Source organism: Ictidomys tridecemlineatus, chromosome 10, assembly GCF_052094955.1.
Source record: "Ictidomys tridecemlineatus isolate mIctTri1 chromosome 10, mIctTri1.hap1, whole genome shotgun sequence".
NCBI classification, from domain to species: Eukaryota; Metazoa; Chordata; class Mammalia; order Rodentia; family Sciuridae; genus Ictidomys; species Ictidomys tridecemlineatus.
Window position 1 is genome coordinate 70086036 of NC_135486.1, and position 17914 is coordinate 70103949.

Consider the following 17914-nt stretch of genomic DNA (forward strand, 5'->3'; position numbering starts at 1 on the left):
TTATCTATCTTATCTATCTTCAACTGACCCACTTTTCCTTGTCTCTATTGGTATATCTGATGCAGGCAAATTACATCCTATTCATGTTAATTTCAATTTCTTGTCTGAATATTTAGCAACTTATACCATATAAATATAAATACAATTCCCTCCACTGAATATTGCCTATCAATTTGTTTTATTTTTTAACATATCATTTTGAGTAGTAGGTTAGAATTTTATCAAATTGATCCCAAATTTTGCTTTTAACAATTAACATTCATTTTGGACCTTTGATATTTATATAAACCAGTACAGAAATAAAATAAAAAATCATACTAGGCATGATACAAAGAAAATTATTATTAGACATCTCTGTTGCAAATTACATTAATATTCATTTATCCTGGAAAGTGAGTTTAGTAGGTATTTTAAGTGACATGTTTTTGTGACTCAAAGTTTAAAAATACATATAACTGTTACAGTGTTGCCAAGGAAAATGAAAGTGTCAAAATAGAAAAATAAAGGTGTTTAAGATATATTTTTATATTATTTTTAATATATTAATATAATATTAGTTTTGAACTATATATCAATATATCTATAGTAATATTAACATATTAGTATTATGTATTTTTAATATATATATATATATATATATACATATATATATATATATATTTCAAACATAATGATGACTTTGACTTTCAAACTGCAGTTCATATTCTGGTACAACTCACTTATTTTTCCCAGATCTCATCATCAAGCATACTTAACAATTTATTTTTACAGTAGAAGTCTTTGGCAGGAAAGAAGAAATGCAGATGTGCTCCCATGGCTTTGCTTCTAAGGAATGGGAATTTTCCCCAGCCTGCTCTTTTATCTATTTTGAAAACATCAACAGGAATATAAATGGATGTATAGGAAAGGAGATACCAATTAATGTTGGTCATGGTTTACTGGGTGACAGTTTTGTAGTAACTATATTGTCCACATAAGCAAACAAAGCAACAGAATTAAATTGATTTCAATGTCACCATGTACACATATTCCTTCACTCTAGGAATATTTATGATTGCCACTTGTTGGCAAACCCAGGCCCAGGCTTCAAGGAGCTTATAATCTGATAATGGAGACAAGAAACTAATCATCACAATGCTAGATGAGAAATAAAGAATAGAATAGGGTCGGAAAAGATTTCATACACAGCCTATTGTCTAAGATTAAAATGTAGAGGAACAGCCTGGAAAAGTACCATCTGCTCAAGAAGCGGCCAGAAGTTCCTCTAGAGGATAGGACACAGTATAGGGTAGGGCCAGAGGTCTCCTGGAAGTGGCTTACCTGTTGCAGTGCAAGGACTGCTGGTCATGCCAAGGAATAAGTGTGTGGCCACAGAGTCCCTGTCCTGCTTAGATCATTGTTCATTCTGTTCTTCATCTCATTGAATGATAGGGCTTTTAACAACCAAACACTGTGTTTCTTTGCTATTTGTGTGTTTACTTGTGAAATAGCTATGAGTGCCTACTGTGTCTACTGAGAAATACAGGTGCCATCTCCTGTTAGTGTGCACACTGCACAGATCCCTAAGGATGGAACAGCATGAGGCCCTTCCTACCACACTGCCACCTAGTATTAAGTTTTGAAAAGTCCATTCTCAGCACATTTACACTTTCTTCTTCATCAGGATTCTCTATCTAATGTGTTTTCTGTTGTCATTTTATTTTGTTGCTTCATTTTTTTTCCGTTGTTCCTTTTTTCCAGATCACAAGCTAAGTGACAGGATTTGCAAGCTCTTTTGATTATAACTAGCATGGTTGAGTCCATGAGAGTGGGTGGGTGAACACCACTGTTTAACCTGATTGTGATTTTTTTTTTCTGAAAAATCATGTAGCATTATGATGAATGCCAGGTCACTTTATCTACTACCTGATTTTAATTGGCATCTGTGCAGTTTCTATGTAAATTGTACATTGATGTTTTCTTTTTTTACCTATATAACAAAAAGTAAAAGGACTCAGGGTTTTGATATCATTGCGTATTCTAGGAATAAAATACTAAATGGCTCCAGAAAAAAATGTGACTTTTATACAGGAAAGCCTGACACATTATAAACCTCTCTATCACTCTAATCAGTCTTCTGACATGAAAATAATAGAGCTGTGCAGGCCACGTCTCTTCCCATCTCCAGCATGATGCTTGAGGTAAAAATATAACGTAGAAGGTTAGTCAGTGGAAAGTAAAGACGTGCCTTCTGGAAAGATGTTTGTTTTAGGATTTGTATTTGCTTTGCAAGGCTAAGCAGCACCCTTTGGTTAATCCTGAGGATGTTTTGGCATCTGTCACCTGAAGCGTGTGTCTAACCCACATTCTGACTCAACTGATTGAAAAAGATAAACCTGCTCACAAAAATATTCATTTCATGGGTGAGGAGCTCTCTGGATTACCATTTTATTCTACTTTCTAAGGCTTGGACCATATCACACAATCAAAAAGCTTCATTTCAGTCACATTCTTGTGTTCTTTTCCTTATTTTTCTCCCTCTCTGGTTTCCAGAGACCTTGGTCTTTCCCTTCTTAAAACTAGAGTCACTGAGAAAATGGATGGTGACTTCTTATGTGATACTAATACTGACTTTCTCTTCTGGGTAAAAGCAGCAAGCAATGTTTTTGGGTGATCCTCAAAAAAATGCCCAAAGTCCACCAAGGTTTCATACATTTCAGGATAGAAAAGTGTTGGGATCCTATATTGGGTGGCTACTCATTGCTGTTATAAGCTGCACCTGCCACTAGCACCCTCTCCTCACCTCCAAGGGCTTCAAATCTCACTTTATGGAGAAAACCATTGAGACCCAAGAGAAAAGATTTAGGTCAATACTGGAACACTCAAATGCATGTGTGTGTGTGTGTGTGTGTGTGTGTGTGTGTGTGTGTGAGAGAGAGAGAGAGAGAGAGAGAGAGAGAGAGAGAGAGAGAGAGAAAGAGAGAGAAAAAATTATATAGAAATAGGTAAAAGGGAATTGATTATAGCAACACTTCATCACCAAGGGCAAGGGTATGCTGAAAGAGATAAAGGTACTGGGTATGAGGAATGCACCAGGGTGACTCAGTGGATCAGGAAGTGCCCTTCTGTGCTGCCCTCTCTCAGTGGAGCACGCTGCCAGCTCTTCCCTCTGTACTTAGCTTCGAGTTCCTTTGCTCCCTAGACCTTCAGCTCCTACTAGTTCCCACTGTCAGGGTCTATTCTCCCAGCTTCCCCAGTCTAGGCTTCTGTTTCCATAATAATCAACTTGACTTGAGAGACCAATGTCCTCACTCAGAAGTAGAATGTAGAGCTTTAAGTCTGATCTTTGTGACTTGCAAAGGCTCGCCACTTCCCAGGCAGCCAAGACTGCCAGGTGCAAATGACAGCACTGCTCTCATTAGCCTTTCTTCGCTAATTCCTATTATGTAAAAATTTGAACATAAAATCAGAGATGAAGTATCTCTCCCTAATACAAAGTAAACAAGGGAAGTAAAAGAGAAAGTTCCAACCACTGAATAGAGAAATAAAGAGCCTCCTACATTATTTCATAAAGACAGAGATGTTTTCCAGCATGTTAAGTGGATTCTACTTCTGAAATTTGGAAAGGGTCAGGGTAGTACCCCACACACACACTCAAGGTCATTTCATAGGTGTCTAGATTGACAAGGTGTATAATTTTTATATTATTTCTCAATAATATTAAAAATAAAAATGAAACACAATCCACCTCTAAATGGCAGCAGATAATTCTTTCCACATACTCAGTGAAACAAATGAATAACTAAACGGTAGAGGATAATGTTAAAGCAATCTCAATATCCTCACCAGCAACACCGGAGCTGTGTATACCTGCCTATGGCAGTAGAAGAAATAATATTGTAAAAGTCTCCCACTTTTTGCAACTGATTGATTCACAACCAATAATTAAAAGATTAGAACATTTCATCTCTTGTCACTGTGGGGTGGAATGACTTGCTTGACACACCCCAAAGTCCTAGCTTCCTGTAACACTGAGTCATCCCTAAAACTCAGGATTCAAAATCTGCCATATGAATTTCAAGGTATTAAAAGTCTTACTTGTGAGCTCATTACAAGGACTTGTTTTAAATTTAAACTAAAATGTTGGAGGAGTTTATCAAATCTTTTTGTCAATTCTGCTCAACTGGGACATGGAGGAGCTTGGAGATTAGGACAGGGACCGAGTCTCAGAAATGATCTATGCAAGAGCACTGGAGATTGCAATGGTATTTTTTTTTTTTTTTGTCGTACCAAATTTGCTACCAAACAACTACTGAATTAAAAATATAGATCTTTGGGTTTTGCTGTAGTGAAAAGATGAATGTTTAAGAAGATGAATATTTTTAACATGACCAAAACATTATGAAATGCATAAACATGTTGAAATACCATGTTGCTCCATTAATGTGTATATTTTTTGTGTGTTTTATGTGTGAGTGAAAGGAAATTATATATATATATATATACATATATATATGTATATATATATATATATATATATATATATAGAGAGAGAGAGAGAGAGAGAGAGAGAGAGAGAGAGAGAGAGAGAGGGAGAGAGAGAGAAGAGAAAGTGAAAATTGGGAGCTATGAAAAGTTACTAAATGTGAAAGAGGTCTGATCTATTATTCTGGAAGATCTATCATTCCATGGCTGGGCTTTTTTCTTCTTGTCCTCTTCAGCATAGACCTACCTTCTTCCCCTGAAAGTACTCATTGACTATCTCACTAAACTTCCAGACTGGGACATGAATGTCATTGTAATTGTGTCCATTCATAATGGTTCACATTTTCTAGGAATTATCTTTCTCTACCTCTGAATACTTGATTAACTCTCCAATATTTGTGTTTTACTCAAACACAAATTTGCAATTATGAAGCAACTTTATTTCTATTTAGTTTTCTCCCTTTATCCACAGAAATGCCTAAGATTTCAGGTCCAACGGGCTGTTTGGCAGAAAAAGTCATCTTATTTATATTAATTTAGTTAATTTAATTAACTATTTATGTTTTCCACAAGACATTGCTTTGACAAAATGTAAACAAAATTTTACTTAATACAATCTTTACCAGTTCTATTTAAATTATTAGAAAGACAAAAGTACTTTAATAAGAATTTTCAAGAATACAAAAATCCAGGGAATAATATATTACAGTTCTATGATCATGCAACAATATATTCAAATATTCTGCTGATAGGCATACTATTTATTTATTTTTTACCATTACTTTAACATTTCTACATGTTTACTGGCCATTAGAAATTCTCTGTGAATTTTTCTGGTGCTTCAAGATTTTGTAAACTTTTTTGGTCTTTTCTTGATTTATGGAAAAATCTTAAATAATTTGATTACTGATTCATTCTGTATTACACGCATTGTCAATATTTTCCATTCATGATTTTTTTATTTTCTATATTATGAAACATTTGGCCAAATATTTAATATATTAAACTGTATTTATTTGTTGCTCTTATAGTTTGTGGTTTCACTTTATGGTTGGCTTTAAGTAATTCTTCTCTCCCCTGTGGATATAATGGGATTTTTTAATACACATTTTTTTCTTTTCCAATATTAAAGTTTTGTTTTTTTACAAACTTTTTTCAAAAATTTTGTTTTTAGCTTTGCAATAGATGAAATTTATTTTTATATGAGGTAAGGGAGACATCTACTTTTTCTAAGTAGATATTCAATTTACTAGCATTATTTGAAGAGTAGCAACTCTTTGTTTTTAACCTTTTAGTCTTTTTATTTAAAAGCTTAACTAAAAACTTTTTGTCTTTATCTTTGTTCATGATTTAGCAAAATCCTTGGCTTGAATATGATGTCACTTGAATTAAGTTGATTTGAATTAAATTAATTGGCCCAATTAATATAGAAGGCTTTTTTAAAAACTCTTTTTATTTTTTTAAAATAGGCCACAAGAGGACAGATCCCTAGCCTTCTTTGAGCATAACACAGGGACAAATATTTGTAGTCTTCCTAGAGTATTGAAATTTTGCTAGAATTGGTATCCACCACTGAGTGGCACTGAAATTAAGTTTTTTGTTATTGCTGGTTTTTTTTGTTTGCTTGTTTTGTTTTTTGTTGTTATTGTTGTTTTTGTTTTGTTTTGTTCTGTTTTGTTTTAATGTAGATAAAAGTCATGGAGAAAAACCCCCCTTCACAGCTACAGAGTTTCAAGAATACCATTGGTACAGTAGCTGGGAAGGTATCACTGGGTCCATCTTGTTCAGCTTTTCTCCACAAATTAGATTGTAGTATAATGTTCCAAAAATATTTATTAAGAGCAGGAAAAAAACATAACTGATTTAATTTCTGTTAGTTCTTGGCAGTCTGAGAATAGAGCCTTCCAAGTTAAACAATAGGGAATTAGAAACATGGAAAAACAATCTAAGAAAACACTACAAAAAAATAGAAAAAGAAAGCTAGGAATTCCCAAGATGGAAGTTTTGAAGGCAAAAAGTGAGCCGTTTAATGTGCATATGAAGAGAGCTTACACACAGTGGAGATACGCTGATACTTAGACATCCTTGAATTGGTTAAGGCTATTTCCAACAGCAGAACAGTGGGATTGAATGTGAGTTTGTAATGAATTTAGCTCCTAGTCTATGGGATCCAGATTGTGCTAGGAAAAAAGAGAGAATTCTTAGTCTTTCTTTCCCCAAACTGTAGCCATTGCAATCATGCTACCTTTTGTCATGAACTTTGTTTACTACTTTATTAAAAGTATAGTGACCAAAAACAAATCCAGAATTGTAGTTGAATATTTCAAAGAATCTGCATTTTTGAAACTGTATGTATATATGATATAATGCATGTGTATATATATAATTTAGTATGTAATGTATATATTATATATGTTTTGTATTATATTTCAGTATGCATATATAAAATGTATATAAGAAAATAAAAAGTTTATTGTAATATTTATTCCTTGATAATGGAAGTTGAGTGACTCATATTTGTCTTTGCTTTTGTTGTTATAACTTTAGTATTTTCCAATTTTTTTATTGTTAGTACTTTATAGTTATATGTGATGCTGAGGTTCATTTTGATGTATTCCTAAATGTATGTGACATCTTTTTATTCCCATTACTTCCCAAATATCTTTCAATGATATGACCAAAAAAAAAAAAAGGTGCTTTTTCTCATTTCTGACTGGGAATGACAGAATACTCACGTGCACTTGGGCAATCCTCTGTTAGGGAGGTTGATTTATTAACCTGTGTACCATGGGCAAGCATGCTTAGTTCTCAAGATAGGTACAAACCCTTCCTCAGTCCCTTTCACTCTTTCCATGCCTCCAAACCTTGGTGGACCTCTGAAAATTACGACTTCCTTTGCTGGACTGGACCTAGAAACAGTAGAGGAAGGGCCTGCTGAGGGTCAGGTGTGGTGCTTTTGTGAGACAGTTTGGGAGCTGAATTTTGTATCCAATCACAGAAAAGAATAAATGATTCAATGAACAAAAGTTACATTTAGGCCAACTAAACTACTTTGTTTGATGCAAAACAAGATTTTGCTCATATTACTCTTGAAATAACAAAACATTTTGTGAACAAAATAGCCTATATATATATATATATATATATATATATATATATAATATGTATAATATATATTATACATATATATATATCATATGTATAATACACACACACACAATTATGCAATGTATTCCTTTCAATTAATTAACTAAAGGTCTATCTCAGATGGAAGTTTGTATAGAAAGTCACTTTATGACCTGTATGTGACTGTGATTGTGTCAACAATTGTAATTTTGCTATGAATTGATAATCCTAGCACCAACCTCCTCTTACTCTGTGGTAACCAAAGGAGCCAACTGAAATATGAGTACTGATTGTTGCACTGGCTTCTTTTAGTCTTTGGTTTGTTTTTGTTTTTAATTTCTCTTCTCAAAATTTCCAGGAAAAAAATGATTCTTTGGCAGGTATGTAAAAGAAATGCTCATGTGGACAGGAAGGCTGCATACCAGCATAGCTATACAGACACGAGGAGAGGACTTCACATGCAGTCTCCACCCTAGTCAGGCACTCCCACTCTTCCCCCAGGAGGCTGCAGGGACACTTCACTCTCCCTGCATTAAGTGCCCCGGGCTGGGCTATCGCATATTTGTTTTTTATTCTGATCTGTGGCTCACAGTCTCAGCGCACGCAACCAACCTCCTTGATTTGCCTGCTGGGTGCTGCTCTGTGCTTCCCCACTCCAGTGTCTGAGCATGCCAGCAGTCCCACGCTCCTCTTATTTGTTCCTGGCTGACATGCAAATAATCTCCTGTGCCCATTCTGTCTGCCAGTGAGCTTTGGCGCCTTCGAACTCCAACACACAAAATGAGCTGAAGTTTGCATGATGCTGAGAATACACTTGGTAAGGAGAACAGGACTCTGTGGGATCCCTAAGTCCATAAGCCTTGTTTGATATTTGGGTTACCGCAGAGGCATTCAGCCCTACTTGCTTTTAACTCCTTCCCTCCAACTCATTCTCAATTTCTGTCCATGAAACCCAATGTGGACAGACTTGTGACTTCAAATAAACTCATATCATTCATGTTTATATAGTTCTCTAACTGCTGCTATATCTTACAAATACTTATTCAGAAAGAAAAATGTGGTTTTCCAATAATGAACTTACTAAATGATGGAAGCATTTTTGGTATAGTTTTCTTATATTTTCACAGAAATATTTTCTTAATTTTTCACACACAAGTTTTAATAATCAAAAGCTTCAAAACATTAATTTGAAGCAGGCTTTTCAGAGAAAAAAACTGCATAAGATCATTTTGCCTCATTTAAAACATTATTTCATTTAAGATTGGCACAAATAAACATGTTTTGACTATAATTAGGCTAACCTCCTGCACACTACCCCAACTAGCGTGACTTTTATTTCTTCCTCCTTCCAGTTTCTGACTTCTTTGTTTCCTGGGTCATTGTGTTCCCTATAAATGCAAGTTCCCAGACCACTCTAGAGAAGCTGCACAGCACTCTCCAAAGATCCTCATTTTCAGGATAAGGAACAAATTCTTTTTTCCCACTTTGTTCTCATTTGTTTTTTCCAAGTCCAAATCAAAATACCTTTGGAAATAAGGCAAAGTAACTCTAAGGAGTAGACTGGGGTCCTGCAGCCAGCAACTGTCTCCAGATAGCAGCTGCATGAGTCACGCAGAGCACGTTGATGGCTGTTCCTCTCCAGGGATTACTGAGCTCTGACTCAGGGGTGGAGCTGGGTTGCCAGGCATTTCACAGGGCCCAGCCCGCTGGGTGATGTCAGTTGATCCAATTACAGTCAGGGGATCAGCAGCGTTCAAACAGATGCTGTGTTCCTTCAGTTCCAGTCAGAGATTCCAGTGGCACAGCCAAGGAAATCTATGTGGCATAGTAAAGGCCACTGATAAGAAAAACAACTGCAAGTTTAACTTTGGTCTGGCTCCTGGCTTAAACAGAGTCTCCTGTCAATATCCTGTTTGTCACTACAGGACAGTGTGGAAGCAACAGGCTAGGTTTCAGCTGAGGTCTTTAATTTCCTCTGTTAAGGAATCTGTTCTATTTTTATCCATAATTACTTCTCCATCCCTCTTGCTGTTTTCTATAAACAGAGATTAATGATCTGGATGTTAACCTATTTTAACCAGTGAGCTATGCAGAGCCCAAATGCCTTTTTTAAAGAGTAACAGGATGATGTGAACATTCCGTTTCATAATGCAGAGCTGATAGTTACTGAAGGTTCTTCAAACCATTCAGAGAAAGAGGGCTTTAAGAAGAAATTTGAGTCTAGCAAAGTGGCACATGCCTGTCATCCCAGAGGCTCAGGAGATTGAGGCAAAAGGATCACAAGTTCAAAGCCAGCCTCAGCAATTTAGCAAGGCCCTAAGCAACTTAGTGTGACCCTGTCTCAAATAAAAAGCAACAAATGTGCTGGGGATGTGGCTCAGTGGTTAAGCATCCCTGGGTTCAATCCTAGGTACCAGAAATAAAATTAAATTAAAATAAAGTTGAAGGAATATTTCATTCCCTGGGATGAAAGTACAGATCAGCCTGATGTTTTGAGCTAATACAAAGTGTTGTCAACATATTTAAAATGAGCACTTCTGTTTGTGTTGGTTCTCCCTTCTACTTGTTTTGAAAACACTTTTAGAAGTAACAGCCTAGATAGAATATAATACTGTCTCCATCATTGGTTTATTAAACAATATTGATAAAATTCTCAAGTTCTCCATTCCCACACATAAAATAAGAAGAAAAATGCCTGAGTTCAACTCAAAATGTTGTTGAAAGGGTAAGATAAGGAATTGTGAAAAATATATAAGGAATTGCTCAAATGTGTCAAATCTTATTATGATTAAAGCTGAAAGTCTTGGTGAGATTTCACCACCATTACATAAATAAATGGACATTAAAGATTCATTGGCTTAACTGAAACAATATCTTTTGAACAAATGATTGTGTAATATATACGCCATTGTAGATTTTGTTTCAAAGTTGAGGTTACTTGAAATATAGGAAATAAGAACTTGAACTGCTCCTGGGGAAAATAAGTGCTATGTTTAGATATGTCAATTTCTAGCCAAAATTGACAAAGTCTACTTTTCTACTTCATAGCTTTATTTTTTATTTTTTGTCACATATAGCATTTTTTACTTAGATAAAAACATACCATGAAATTCATCATTTTGAAGTAAATGCTTCAGGGTCTTTTAGCCTATTCACAAAGTTGTGCATCATAACCACTGGGATTCCCAAAACATCCACACTGCAAAGAGAAGCCCCATCTCAAGTAGCTTCTCCTTGTCACCTCCCCACAGCCCCTGCCAAAGACTCGTCTACTTTCCATCTATGGATTTACCATTTCTGGATATTGCATGTAAAGGCTTTTAGCTCTTCTCTTCACATGCTTTTGAAGATCCACTCCTATTTTAGTATGGATCAGAACTTCATTTATTCTACTGCTGGATGATACTCTAAGCTCTATTTTTATTTATCCATGCATTTGTTAACAGACTTTTCATGGCTTCCACATTTTGACTATTACAAAAACTAATGCTGCAATAAACTTTCCTGTACAAACTTCTGTTTGGACATTTGTTTTCATATCTCTTGGGTAGAAGTAGAAGAGTTGCTTGGTGCTATGTCAACTCCATGTTCTGCCATCTGACTCGCTGCCAGACCATTTTCCAAAGAAGTTACAGCATTTTAAGCCAACAGCAATGAACATCGACACTTTCTTCACACTTATTACTGTAGGTCTTTTGATTATAGTCATCCCAGTGAAGCCAGAATTAGACAGGCAGATAGGCAAGGGTCAGACCCAGAGAATGGAGGGATTGTGGCTCAGTGGTAGAATGCTTGCCTTGCACGCATGAAGCACTGGGTTTGATCCTTAGCACCCCATAAAAATTTTAAAAAAAAAGATATTATGTCCAAAAAAAAAAAAAAGAGTTTTTTTGGGGGGCAGGGGATATAGCTCAGTTGGTAGAGTGCTTGCCTTGCATGCACAAGGTCCTGGGTTCAATCCCTAGCACCACCAAAAATTAATAAATAAATAAAAAGAAATGTTAATGCCTTCAGAGCCCTTTCTCCACTCTTTTCAAGATAAGCTGCCCAGGCTCCAACCTGTTACTAAGGTAACCTGTCCCAGGGATTGTCCTTCCCTACAGGGAGCTATAAAAGTTATTAATTAATGCACCCAGGGCCCCTTTCCTGCCTAGATCACTCCATTTGGCCCTTCCTTTGTCAATCTGCTTCTCACCTTTTGACCATCTACTGGAGTATCTCCTGGGCCTAGTCACATACATAGGAAGGAAAGAGATAAGGAGAAGAGGGCAGAAGAACAAAGGGAGCCTAGGACATATAAAAAGGCAGAATGCTCTCACTTCTTGGGATCCAGTATACCAGCTAGGGACCCTTCTCCCTCCCAGGAGAAATCTACGTTATCCCTTTTTTAAACAAACCCTGCTTTATATGCTTGCTTCGGGGTGCTTCTCTAATGTTATACTTCAACATGTGAGGAAGCAGGAATCGTCACCTGTAACCAGAGATTTCACCAGCAGGCATGAAGTGTTTTCACGGCTATTTTGTAGACATTCTCCTAACAATGAATCATGTTGAACATCTTTTAATGTGCTTATTGGGCATTTGTAATAGTTTCCTTAAAGAAATATATGTTTAAATCCTTCGTCCATTTTTTTATTATTTGCCTTTTTATTGTGAGGCTACAAGTATTCTTTATACATCCTGAATAAAAGGCTTTATCTGATATATGATATGCAAATGCTTTCTCACATTCTAGGAGAGTTATCTTCTCATTTTCTTTATAGTGCTCTTTGATGTACAAACATTCTAATTTTGATGAAGTTCAATTTATCTATTTCTTGCCGTTATTTATGTTTTCAGTGTTATGTCTTTTAACACGTGTTTGTTAGAGATGAGGAAGATTTACATCTCAATCCTTCTAAGAGCTTTATAATTTAGCATATGTATTTTGAAATAATTTTTGTATATTATGTGAAGTAAAAATTCACTTTAATTCTTTTGCATGTAAAAATTCATTTGTGTGATACACATTTATTGAAAGGCTGGTCTTTCCCCATTGGATTGCCTTCATACCCTTATGAAAATTGGATTAATCTTCTGTGTCAAGGTTTTAAACCCTCTATGTTGTTGTTTTCTGTTTATCTTCATACAGTACAATGTATTATTGATTACCGTAACTTTGCAAGTTTTCAATCAGGATAAAGGAGGCCTACCTTTTTTCAAAATTGTTTTTGGTTGTTGTGGGTTCCTGGCAATTCCATATGAATTTTAGGACTAGCTTGTCAATTTTGACAATAAAATCCTGTTGGGATTAAATGTTTCTAAATATTTATTCTTTTATAAAATTTTATTCTTTTATATTTTATTTCCTTATTTCATTTTTTATTATTATTTATTTTATTCTTTTATGAAATAAAAATGGAATTGTTTATTTAACTTTATTTAAAATTATTATTTGGCATTGTTTATGAATACAACTGATTTATGCACACTGATTTTGTATCTTGTAATCTTTTAAATTAATTTATTTGCTATTTTGGAATGTGTGTGGGGTCCTGACTATTTCCTACATACATGATCATGTCATCTACAAATACAGATAGTTTTCTTCATGGTGTTTATATTTTTCCTTATTTAATTTCACTAGCTAGAATTTCCTTTACAATGTTAAATAGATATGTTGTTGAGGAACATCTTTTTCCTTTATTCTTACTACACAGGAAGACTTTGACTTCAATCATTATGAGACTAATTGAAGGTTTCTTTGAAGATGGTCTTTATTAGGTGCAACTAATTTTATTAACATTTTTATTTCTGGTTTATTGAGTGTTCTAATGATGAAAGATATTGGCTTTTGTCCATTTTTCTCATGTCTATTGAGGGGACAAATATTTTGTTGTTTATTATGCTAACATGATAGTATATAGATTGATATTTATATGACAAACCACTCTTGCATTCCTAGGATACATCTTGCTTGAACATGGGATATTAATTTATTTTGTATGTTACTGAATTTGGTTGAGGATTTTTGTATCTGCATTCATAAAAGAGATTGATCTCTAGAAAATTCTTATGATGATTTGTTGTAGTTTATTTCCTTATTAGGGAGAAGAGTGCTTCATTCTAGCCTCACAGAATTAGTTGAGGAGTGCTTCTTCCTCCTTCTAGTTTTTGAAGAGTTTGTGAAGGTATGCTGTCAATTCTCTAAATGTTTGCTACAATTTGACAAGGAAGATAATTAGATACAACATTTTCCTTGTGCACAGCCTTAAAATTATGGATTCAATCTCTTCTTTGATAGTTTCTAAAAATAGAAAAAATAAATGATTGATTTTTTATCTATAATATTGAGATTCATAGCTATAAATTTCCCTCTCAGCACTGCTTTACTTATATCCCATAAGAGATGATATTATATTGTGTATGTGTGTGTGTGTGTGTGTGTGTGTGTGTGTGTGTGTGTGTTACTAGAGATTGAACCTAGGGCCTTGTGCATACTAGGCAAGTGCTCTATCACTGAGCTACACCCCAATCCAAAAATTTGGTATCATATAGTAATTTTTATATTCATTTACTTCAAAGAATTAGCTATAATTCTCTTCTAATCTTTTTCTTACTTAAAAATGTGTTGACTTCTACATATTTGTGAATTTTTTCATTCTTCTGGTACTGATTTCTCTTCACATTCATTCTATAGTGGTCAGAGATCATAATGTATAATTTCAATAATTTTAATTTAAACAAAATTTTATGTATTTTTTGTCTATTTTGGAAAATGTCCTATATACAATATAAATATTCTTCTAGTGTTAAATGGAGAGTTCTACATAAGCTTCTTGGGTCTATTGGGCTTATAGTTTCTTTCAGATCTTCTATTCCTGTTTTGAACTGTTCTCTGGTTGCTGTATCCATTATTGAAATTTTAATTGTTGTCATTGAATTTCCTCTTTCTCCCTTCAATTGTCAGGTGCCATGCACCTGACAACTCTGTTAGTAGGTTCATATGTTTTATCTTCTTGATGAATTGACTATTTTTTTAATTAGGAGATATCTTTCTTCCATTGCAATTTTTGCTTTTAAGTACTTTATGGTATGGCCACTCCAGCTTTCCTTTGATTACCTACTTGTATGGTCTATCATTTTCCACTTTTTCCTTTCAATTTATTTGAGTCTTTCCATCTAAAGTGTGTACCTTAATAGACCACATAGAGTTGAATCCGTTTTTTTAATCCTTGACACTAATCTAGGATTAGCAGCAATTTAAGTAGCATATAAAAATTTTGTGGCTATAAAGCTCCTTCCCTCTCACATCTTTTGAACTATTATTCTCAAATTACATTTTGTACATGTATCCCAAGGCATATTTATAATAATAATTTAACAAATTTATATAATTGTTTTGTGAATCAGGAGAAAAATTAGTTGTAAACAAATATGCATTTACCTTGTTATTTTCAGGACCTATGTAATTATATTCACAAGTGTTCTTCATTCATTAATGTGGATTAGAATTACTGACTAGTGCCTTTTTATTTCAGCCTGGAAAACTAGCTTTAGTGCTTTTATAAGGAAGATCTGTCAGCAACAAGTTCTCCTGGTTGTTATTTTTCTGGGCAGTCTTGATTTTTCTTTAGTTTTTTGAAGGGTCATTTTTGTTGAATGCAGACTGCTCGGTGGACAATCTGCTCTCTCTTGATTATCTCAGCCCATAGTCTTTGGCCTCTGTGTAACCTAAAGAGAACTGATTTCTAGATCTTGTTGGAAATTGCTTGTGCATCATGAGTCAGTTTTCCCTGCTGAGGGCCATTACCAAGTAGGAATGACGCATCGAAATTTCCTTGCCAAGCGTACCCCATGCTGCTTAGAGGACATTCGATGGGACATTGCATGCATGCTTTAATAAGGTGACCTTGCTCAAGGACCAAGGGGGATCCGGGTTTAGTGCTGATCAGGTTTGAGGAAGTAACCGGCTCCTTGAGTTTAAGGCGTTGCCAGTTTAAGATAATGGGTTTTAGGGAAGTTGGAAGTTGAAGATTATTGCTGGGATTAGGGTGTTCCTGCTGCTTGTTCCCGTTGAGTTCTCGTGAGATTAAAATGGGATTTGGAGAGAGCCTCGTGGAGTAGGTGAAGTGTGCGGGTAGACGGCAGAACGTTTTGCCCCTGGACCTGTGTGGAGGCGGTGTGAGAGCTGGAATAAAGAATTGCTGTTTGAACCTACAAAGCTGTGAGTGCCTCGTGATTCTGGTGCCAAGCCGAGACATTGGCCTTTGGCATTTCCCTTGCTGATTTTAAGATTCTCTCTTAACTTTGGATTTCAACAGTTTGACTCTAATATAATGTTGTGTGTGAATATAGGAGCGTATCATACTTGAGAGTTTGCTTCTTGGTTAATTCTATTTTCTTCATTCTTTTTTTTCTTTCTGGTACTTACAATAAATAATCTCAATGGATTTATGTTCCAGTTTGATAAGCTTTCCTCCCAACTTCTATTTATGCTTTCTAGTGATTTTGTTTTTCATTTTAGTTCATGAATTTTTCAACTACAGAATCTGTACATTAAAAAAAAAAACTTTTGGTTTCTCACTAGTCGTCTACATCTGATCAATATTATTGTCATACTTTCATTTTTTTTTTTAGACACAATAATCTTTAGGCTTTAGAGCAAGCACTGCATTAGCCTCCTAGGGTTGCTGCAACAAACTACCACAGACGGGGAGTGCTTAAAGCAACAGGAACTCATTCTCCTGCAGCTCTGGAGGCTAGAAGTTCACAGCCAAGTGAAGGCTCCAGGGGACAATATGTGGCACTGCACATCTCTTCCAGCTTCCTCTAGTTGGCAATCCTTGGCATTCCTTGCCTTGGGCTGCCTCACTCCTGCTCTACTCTGTCTTGTGTGTTGTAGTCCTATGTGGGTCTATATATCATTTCTCTTTTAATCAAGTCACCAGGCTTATTAGTTAGGATTGGCCCATGTACATTACAATCTCATCTTAATTACTTGTATAAGCAAAGACTTTTTATTTTCAAATAAACTCACATTTTGAGTTTCTGTGTGGGCATAGATTGGGGGGGGGGGGACATTTCTGAACCCATCAAATCCAAATTTATATGAGTGAATTAAAATCAAAATACCTGGCTACTACATGTGACCTCTTGGCCTACTCAGGAATAGTTTCTATCACCCATGTTTATTTCTTTGTTCCTGTTTCTTTGTACACCTAGCAATTTGTTGTTGTTGTCCTTGTTGAAAAATGGGCATGTTAAATAAAAGGATGCATGGACACCGGAAATCAGATTCTCCTTCCGGTTCCCAGTGCTTATCGTGGCAGCGCTGCTTCTTGCTGTTGCTGTTGTTTGTTAATGAATTTCCTGGAATATTCTGGAAAGTCCATATTCTTTGTCACGGGTACACTGAAGTCTCTGCTCAGTCAGCTCAGCAGTCATCTAAGGAGTGAAGAGAAATTTCCTTAATTATCCAGAAGCAAAGTCTCCCGGCTTTTGCAGAGGGGTTCTGTGTTTGTATACAGGCCTATCTTCAAGATGCAGCCAGACACTTGATAATTCTGCCTGTCCTCCACTTTCAGCTTTTTAAAATTTATTTATTTATTTTAATTAGATATATATGACAGCACAATGCATTTTGATTCGTTGTGTACAATTGCAGGACAACTTTTTATTTCTCTGTTTTCATTTCTCTGGTTGTACATGATGTAGCATCACAACATATGTGCAGTCATACATGTACCTAGGGTAATGATGTCCATCTCATTCTTTCATCTTTCCTACTCCCATGCCCCTTCCCCACCCTTCCCTTTCCTTTGCCCCATCAAAGTTCCTCCATTTTTCCCAGTAAAATGAGAAATCTCAATCCTGCTGATTTTTTTTTTTTTTTGTCATTATGGATCAGCATGTATGTATCAAAGGGAACATGTGACCTTTAGTTTTTTGGGATTGGCTTACTCCACTTAGCATAATATACATCAACTCCATCTATTTACCTGCAAATGCCATAATTTTATTCTCTTTTAATTCTGAGTGATATTCCATTGTGTATATAGAGCAAGTTTCTTTACATCTATTGAAGGGCATCTAGGTTGCTTCCACAGTTTAGCTATTGTATATTGAGCTGCTATAAACATTGATATGGCTGTGTTATTGTAGTATGCTGATTTTAAGTCCTTTGGGTATAGACCGAGGAGTGAGATAGCTAGGTCCAATGTGGTTCCATTCCAAGTTTTCTAAGGAATCTCCATACTGTTTCCAGAGACCCAGAATACCCAAAGCAATTCTCAGCACTTTCAGCTTTTAACAGAGCCTCAAGGTCACCTAGAGGCAAGAACTC

General features: G+C 35.4%; 1 long non-coding RNA gene across 1 annotated transcript in view; it reads right to left on the reverse strand.

Moving 5' to 3' along the window:
- Window positions 1–16566: 16566 nt before the first annotated feature.
- Window positions 16567–17914, reverse strand: part of LOC144367032 (uncharacterized) — a 63961-nt gene continuing 62613 nt past the window's right edge. Inside the window, exon 2 of the long non-coding RNA XR_013426236.1 lies at window positions 16567–17016. This is a non-coding gene — a long non-coding RNA (uncharacterized LOC144367032). The remainder of the gene's footprint in view (window positions 17017–17914) is intronic.